The sequence below is a fragment of the Oryctolagus cuniculus genome, chromosome 7, assembly GCF_051225735.1.
Source record: "Oryctolagus cuniculus isolate XC-2025 breed Fujian yellow rabbit chromosome 7, ASM5122573v1, whole genome shotgun sequence".
Lineage (NCBI taxonomy): Eukaryota > Metazoa > Chordata > Mammalia > Lagomorpha > Leporidae > Oryctolagus > Oryctolagus cuniculus.
The window spans coordinates 114,395,402-114,403,826 of record NC_142873.1 but is presented as its reverse complement, the minus strand read 5'-3'; the positions used below and the strand labels follow the sequence as shown (position 1 = coordinate 114,403,826).

The 8,425-nt window shown below is 43.7% G+C and overlaps 1 protein-coding gene across 24 annotated transcripts in view; it reads left to right on the top strand.

Moving 5' to 3' along the window:
- Positions 1-616: 616 nt before the first annotated feature.
- The window catches only part of FGGY (FGGY carbohydrate kinase domain containing), a 511,202-nt gene continuing 503,393 nt past the window's right edge, over positions 617-8,425 (top strand). For 11 of the 24 annotated variants that reach the window (XR_016237331.1, XR_011390683.2, XM_070078425.2 and 8 more), the window contains exon 1: positions 617-742. The gene's annotated coding sequence lies outside the window, so the exon portion shown is untranslated. Of the gene's footprint in view, positions 923-1,742; positions 1,846-3,079; positions 3,129-4,792; positions 4,963-8,425 lie in introns of those variants that run through there. The other 13 variants (XR_016237332.1, XM_070078426.2, XM_070078424.2 and 10 more) reach the window with 6 other exon arrangements.

Here is an 8,425-nt window from a genome sequence, read left to right as displayed (position 1 = left end):
CCTTTTTATAAGGGAACCAGCTCAGGTTGGAGCTCACCTTGGTACTGTCCTCTCGCTGCCTGCCTTGCCTCGCTTGCTAGCTCTGATCCAGAACGCTCTAAGCACGTCCCTGGCTCTCTGCATAGACAAAACAGGGATACATAGCTGAGGTCTACTGCAAAGGCAAGGTGTGTGACGGTGAGGATGAAGCGAGCTCCCTGTCCGAGACCCACCACAGTAAACCGCTGGTGGTCAACTGCTCAAAGAAATGGGACGCTATAGAGGCTCAGGAGCACAAAGGAGGCATTCAGCAAGTATCATTAGTGTTCCCACTGGCCCATATCGGTGGTAGCGCTGCGTAAACAGGGGCCGAGCAGAGTTGGACACACACCCCTACCGGGGCTGCCGAGGGTTTCCTGGCTGAGCTCTGGAGATGGATACCCAAAGCGGGGCAGACCTAGCTCTCCAGCTGCCAGGCCAGGTCCCAGCGCAGGACAAGGAGCCCAGGTGGAGCCCCGCTGCCGCCGGCGCCACCCACTGGGCTGCAGGAGCCGGACGCAGCAGGGCGGGCGACGCTGGCCAATGCCGGGCCCGGTTCGAAGGACCAATCGGAGCGCGCTTTACAGGGGCCGCGGCCGGCGGGGGCGGGGACGCGCGCGGGACGGGGCGGGGCGGGACAAGGCCCGCCCAGTCCCGGTGCGGTATGGCTCAGCGCGGAAATGTGCAGGCCCCTCTAGCTAAAATGTAATTTCAGATTGGACAAGTAAGTGACCCTCCTCCCAGTCCCACGTGGGCACCAGGGGCGTTTGCAGGCGCGCAGGCTGTCGGCGCACACGACCAGGAAGAAGGGTCAGCCGCCCCGGGGGCGCACCGGCCGGGGCCTTCAGTCCTTTAAGCCTCACACCAGCCAGGACTTTGTTGAATCCCCTCTATCATCTCCTGGGTGAGGCGTCCGTCTGGCCACTCCAAGGACAGGGCGGTCCGGCCTTCATTGCATACCCCAGCTGCCCTTGAGCCCAGGGTCCTTCCTCTCTGGCCACTATCGCTTGGCTATGTCCAGGTCTTCTCTTAGCCTCCCTGCCCCCTTACCGCCCCTTTTGACGTTCCTCCAAGCATTTTTGGAGCCTGTTAATCCTGAGTGTGGCTACCTAAGGCATTTTAAGGCCAGGGCTGCTTGTAGCTTTCCAGCTGTTGGCGGTTTGTGATAATACTTGAGCTGCGGTTCAGTTGAAATGGGCTAATGCTGTTTGCTCACAGTTCTGGGTAGAAGCCTGGGGGAGGGGAGTCTTGCCATTAAAACATTTTTTGTTTGTTTACTCTTGTTTTATTTGAAAGGCAGAGAATCAGAATTAGAGAGGGAAACATTTATACAGCCTGATCTTCCATCTGCTCCTTCACTCCGCAGATGTCCAAAACTGCCAGTGCTGGGCCAGGTGGAAGCCAGGAGTCCAGAACGCAGTATGGGTCTCCCAAATAAGTGGTGGGGACCCAGCTTCTTGAGCCCCTTCCTGCTGTCGCCCAGGTGCACATTAACAGGAAGCTGGAATCAGGAGTGGAGCTTGGTCTTGAACCCAGACACTGGCAGGGGAGGCAGATACCCCAAGGGGTGTCTTAGCCAAATGCTCACCCCATCTTGCCGTTTTTATTTATTTCACTAATTAAAGATGGGAAAAGATGCACAACGTTGAATTTCCCTGCTCTTTGGCTCTTTTCCACGAAAGCACTTTTTATGTCTTAACACTGTTTTTGTCCCTAAATTAAAGGGTCAGTCATGGCCAACAAACGGAAGACCAGTCCTCTGTGGGTCAAGTTTGAAAATGTGAGATCTGGAGGGGTGAAGTGATGATGCCTTTGCACTGCAAATCAGTAAGAAAGAAGAGAATACTCTCTTAGTCTGTGGCGGTTCTTTGAGTGGTAGCTTTGCTTTGTCTTTGCTTGATTTCCCCCTCTTTCCTAGGATCCACCACGTGTATGTTTTGATTGTTCCTTTCTAAGTTGCTGGCCGGGTCTCCCTCCAGATGACTGCTGATGGTCTCCTGGGAGTCTGGCCTGGCTGGCTCTTGACACCGTGGCTGTTGGAGAAGCTGGCCCAGGAGAGCAGCCTGCTGGGAGGTCCATAGGACTGTTACTGAGGATGGCTGGTTGGGCTCGACCTGCAGGATGAAAAGGGCGTGGAGACTGATTTTGAGAAGGGGGGAGAGATGGAGAGTCCTCATGGTTGGGTTTGGAAGTCAAAATTTGTATTGGGAGGAGGGAATCACCCAAAGGGTGGAGTGGAGAGCTGTGTCTTTCTGGATGAAATCAGGAAGTTTACAGGGAGGTGGCCTGTGTTAATTTGTGCTGTAGGCCTTGTCTTTTCCTGGAATTTGGTTCACATTTCTAACTTTCATTTAGTTGAAATCAGTTTTTAACACAATTTGAGTTATTAAGACTTGCCCTTAAACTCCCAGAGTGAGATTCCCTCCAGGGCATTAAAAAAAGAAAATGCTTACTCTACCAGAATATACTGCAGAGGTCACTTAACCTCTCACCTGCCCACCTTTTTGCAAAGGAGAAGCATGAAATCCACTCAGGTGATGTAAGAGAAGTCATTCAAATCAGTTCTTCATTCATTCATTTTTTTCACTCATCTCAGGGCACACACTCTGTCGTTCTGGCAAGCTTTAGGGAAGTAAAGATAAAGCACACTTGGCCTATGATTTCAAGCTTTCATCCACTTTGCTCCAATTCAGTTTGATGAGGGACATTACCTGATAGTGAAATGAGTGCTTGGGAAAGATATGCATAAGATTCTCAGGAGTTTAGGGAAGGGCAAGTGGCCCAGTAGGGGGTTGGAGACAGATTCTGAGCTCTTAGGAGGCCTGGCTATGAGTGGACTGGAGAAAGGCAAAAGGGACCATGTGAATTGGGAACAGCATGTGCAAAGCCATGCAGGCATGAAGCATGATTGATTAGTGGGCTTGGGCAAGAAAGGGTGAGGTGGGGGATCTGGGGAGAAGGGGTCAGCTGAACCACTTAAGGGAATTTGAAATATGTCTCCAGGGCAATTAGTGACATGCTCAGATTTATGGTTTATAAGTTTATTCTGGCTGCAGGATGGATAAGAGAGTTGGAGTGATGAAGATTGGAGAGAGGTTATTGTAACACAGGTGAGAGATGGGGTAGGGTAATAGATATGGAAATGGAGAGACAAAATGAAAATAGAATGGTTAGGAATTAATTATTGATTGTATGTAGGAGCTGAAGAAATAATGTAGCAGAAAGGTGCCTTTGGGAACCAGAAGTTCTCAATATTTTGTAGTAGCCTTACTGAGGAATAGTCAGCAAACATTAAACTGTGCCTATTAGAGTGTTTAATAAGTTTTCCCATGTGTATGTGTCTTTGAAACAATCATCATAGTCAAGATTAAGTTCATATCTAATGTCTCCAAATACTTTCTGTGCCCATTGTAATCCCTCTCCCCATATCTTCTTAGGTAAAGTGTATATTAAAATCTGTTGTCCATTAAAAAGTAAGCTACCTTTTTCCTATTGCATGTTGAGAGGTCTTTGTATACTTTCATTTTAAGTTCTTTATCATATATATGATATGAAAATATTTCTTACATGTTGATGCTTGTCTTTTTATTTTATTTTTAAATAAAGCTTTTATAATTTGAAAATTGTAATAACAGTACAAATTATTTAAATACTTTCATAGTATGTATAGATAAAATACCTTTCTTTCTTTTTTTTAAACTTTTATTTAATGAATGTAAATTTCCAAAGTACAGCCTATGGACTACAATGGCTTCCCCCCCATAACGTCCCTCCCACCCACAACCCTCCCCTTTCCCACTCCCTCTCCCCTTCCATTCACATCAAGATTCATTTTCGTTTCTCTTTATATGCTTGTCTTTTTATTAACTGCTTTTTGGAAGCAGTTTTTAAGTTTGGTGAAGTATAGTTTGTCAATTTGTAATTTTGGTAAATTTTATAAATTTGTTTTATGGGCATGCTTTTAGAGGTGTATCTAAAATATCTTTGTCTAACTTGAAGTCTCATTTTTTTTTCCTATTTTTGAAGAATTTTTTTGAAATTTATATTAACGCCATGATGTGTTCTAAGTTCATTTTTTGTTTATGTATGGCATGGAATATAGAGTGAAGTTCCTTTTTTTTTTTTTTTTAACATGTGGGTATCCAGGTGTTCCAGCACCGTTTACTGAAAAAAGGCCTATTTTTTCCATTGAATTGCAAATTTGTTATGTATGTGTGGGCTTCTTTCTGCATGCTTTATTTTGTTCAGTATTCTCTATTTTTAATTTTTTTTTATTTATTTGAAAGAGTTATAGAGAAAGGCAGAGACAGAGAGAGAGAGGGAGAAAGCAATCTTCCATTTGCTGGTTCACTCCTCAAATGGCTGCATTGGCCAGAACTGAGCTGTTCTGAAGCCAGGAGTCAGGAGTTTCTTCAGAGTCTCTCTTGGGCACATGGGCCCAAGGATTTGGGCCATCTTCTATTGCTTTCCCAGGCCATAGCAGAGAGCTGGATCAGAAAAGGAGCAGCCCATATAGGATGCTGGCACTTCAGGTGGAGGCTTAGCCCACTACACCACAGCATTGGCCCTGAGTCTTATTCTTTAATCCATTCAGCCATGCTATGTCTTTACATATGAGAATTTAGTACATTTGCATTTAAAGTAATTATTGATATGTGAGAAGTTACTAGTTCCATTTTATTGTTTTCTGACAGTTCTATAGTTTTCTTGTTCCTTTTTCCCTCTTGCTATTTGTGTATATGTGTTTGATTGGCTTTTTGTGTTTCTATTATAGGTTTTTACTTTATTATGGGGCTTATATAAATCATCTTAGGGACAGACATTTGTTACAGCATTAAGACATTGCTTGGGGTGCGCACAGCCCATATTGGAATGTCTGGTCGAGTCCTGGCTGTTCCACTCCTGATCCAGTTGCCTGCTAATGTGCACTCCAGGAGGCAGCAGGTAATGGCTCAAGTACTTGGGTCCCTGCCACTCATACAGCGGACCCAAACTGAGTTCTGGATTTCTGGCTTCACCTATTCCAGTCCCAGCTGTTGCAGGCATTTGGGAAGTGAACCAGTGAATGGAAGATTTCTGTCTTTCTGCTTTCAAATAGAAAATGAAAATAAATATTTAAAAATCTTATATTTATAACAATCTGTTTTAAGCTGATAGCAACTTAACCTCAGTCACATACAAAAACTGTACTTATATTCCTTCCTCTAAATTTTAAGTTTTTGACATCACAATTTACTTCATTATCATGTATCTATTAGTAAATGGTATTTATAGTTATGTCAAGAGCCTTGGCCATTTAATAGCATTTATGTTATAGCTAAAAATGATATATATTGTCAATATTAGTGTATTCTGAGTTTGACTATATTCGTATACTTAATTTTTACCATTGAGCTTTATATTTTTACATGTTTCTATGTTGCTAATTAACATGGCCTTTTTCAGCTTGAAGAACGACTTTTAGATTTTCTTGTTAGGCAGGTCTAGTGGTGATGCACACTCTCAGTTTTTGTCTGTGTGGAAAAAATCCTTATCCCTGCTTCATTTCTGTGTGCTAGATGTTCTTGATGGCCCCTTCCCAACCCTGACCTTTCCAGTATTTGAATACATCATCTCCCTCTCTCCTGGCTGAAAAGTTTCTGCTGAGGAATACACTCATGTCTTAAAGGAGTTTCTTTTGTATGTGATGAGCCTCTCTTCTTTTGCTGTTTCAAAATGTTCTCTCAGACTTTTTGACAGTTTATGTTATCTGGAAGTCTGCTTTGAGTTGGATATGTTTGAGGACTTCAAGGACCATGGAGCTCATGAACTTGGATGTCCAGATCGCTCTTAAAATTTGGGTGGTTTTCAGCCATTTCTTCTTTAAATCATCACCTCTGCCTCTTCTCCTCAGACTCCCATAATTCATCTTTGTTTCTCTTGACGGTATCCCCATAAACTATTTTCTTTTTCTTTTTTTTTCTTTTTTATTTGACAGGTAGAGTTATAAACAGTGAGAGAGAGAGACAGAGAGAAAGGCCTTCCTTCCGTAGGTTCACCCACCAAATGGCCACTACGGCCGAAACTGTACTGGTTTGAAGCCAGGAGCCAAGAGCTTCTTTCCCGTCTCCCATGTGGATGCAGGGGCCCAAGGAGTTGGGCCATCTTCTACTGCTTTCCCAGGCCACAGCAGAGAGCTGGATTGGAAGAGGAGTAGCCGGGACTAGAACCGGCGCCCATATGGGATGCTGGCGCCACAGGTAGAGGATTAACCAAGTGCAAGTGAGCCATGGCGCCGGCCCCAACTGTTTTCTTTTTTTCTTCTGACCAGACTGTTTCAAACAACCTGTCTTCAAATTCAGATTCTTTCTTCAGCTTGATCCAGTCTGCTATTGACATTCTGTATTTCATTTTCATTTCATTTGTTGGATCATTCAGCTACAAAATCTTTTAATTTAAGCTGTATATTAAATGTCTATCTTTGTGGTATTGTTTTCTCTGTTCTTATATTACATTTCTGATTTATTGTGTGTGTCTTTTCTCCTGTATATTACTGATCTCCTTTAAAATCATTTTAAGTCTGTGTCAAGTAAGTCCTAGATCTCCATTTCTTTGAGATCAGATACAAGAAAACTATTGTGTTCCTTTGGTGGTGTGATATGCCCGTGTGTATGTATGTGTGTGTGTGTGTGTGTGTGTGTGTGTTTGTGTTCCTTGAAGCCTTGCATTGCCATATTCTCATTGTAATAATCAGTCACCTACTTTCAGGTTTGCATACTGTGTTTGGGAAACAAACACTTCCGCTTCCAAGGCATTCTGAGGCTCTTTCTGATTTTTTTTTTTTAACAGATGTGCATGCTCTACCCCTTTTTGTTTCTTCTTGGTGGTGAATTCCTAAGATTGTATACCTTCTCTTGACTCTGCAAAACTAATCTGAGTGCTGAGTCCTCTGTTTGTTTCCTTGAGGGCTGAAGTGCTTATTTGTATACTTTTTCCCAGTCCCAAAGATTTGAGCTGGCGACTGTGCACACGTGTGAGACTTCCATAAATACTCAAACCATCTGTGGAAGCTGAGATGTGCAGAGTGCTATGAGCATCTGGGGGGCTATTGGATGGGTCCATGGATGAGACATCCCCAGTGGCTTATGGGAAGGCCACCTGATGGAGTCTACAAAGTGCTTGGTAGGATATGAGGTCCTTGTTGAGGTGTTAGCTCTGATTACTGTGAATCTCTGCCTCTCTTCCTTTATCTCAGCTGGGCCCCTCAGTTGGATGTGTGAGGTGGGAAGGCGATGAGCCCTTTGAAGAGTGTCCTGCACAGCTGGAGAAGCCTGCTGCTCGCTTACTGTGCATCACTTTCCCCTCTGGGAAGAATTGTGGCCTGATGGGTTCTTGCTTAGCACTGATCAATGCTGCGTTAGGGGAGGGATGACACAAGCAAAGTGAAATTCTTTCTTGCCCTCTTCAGTGCTTCAGATGTTTTCCTCACATGATGCACTGGAACTTCTCCACTGGACTCTGAGATGGTATTCTCATCTGTGCATGTGCTATGTTGTTGATGCCACCATTGTTTCTTATTGGGTGAGGTTTTATCGTTTATGTACATCAAGGTGTTCATACTTATTGCCTAGTTTATTTGTGTGGCATCGCTCATAATCTTTATTCTCTTAACATTTTAGTGTCTCTGATACTATTACAATTTCATCTCATACTATTGGCAATTCGCATCTTTTTCCCTTTATTTTCGTGAGCATTCTGATCAAGAATTTCAATTTGATTTATCTTCTCAAAGAGCCATCTTTAAGACTCATTTACTTTCTTTTTCTTTCCTTTTTAAAAAAAGATTTAATTATTTATTTGAAAGGCAGAGTTAGAGAGAGGGAGAGGCAAAAAGAGAAAGAGAGGGAGAGAGATCTTCCATCTAGTGATTCCCTCCTCAAATGGCTACAACTGTTGAGGCTAGTCCAGACCAAAGCTAGGAGTCTGGAACTCCATCTGGTCTCCCACATGGGTGTCAGGGGCCCAAGCACTTGGGCCATCTTCTGCTGGTTTTCCAGGTCCTTATCAGGGAGCTGGATTGGAAGTGGAGGAGCAAGAACAGGAAAGGGGGCCTGGACGTAATGCTGGCGTTGCTGGCAGTGACTTAACCTGTTTGCCCACAATTCTGGCCCCAATACTCACTTATTTTCCCTATAATTTTTGTCTTTAATTTATTTGTTTCTGCCTTAAAATTTATTATTTCCATCCTTCTTATTATTATGGGTTCCTTTTCCTTTTAGTTCTTTTTTAAAAAAGATTTTATTTATTTATTTGAGAGGTAGAGTTACAGAGACAGAGAGGGACAGACAGGCAGAAAGGTCTTTCATCCACTGATTCACTCCCAAAATGGTCGCAATGGCTAGAGCTGGGCGAATCCAAAACCAGGATC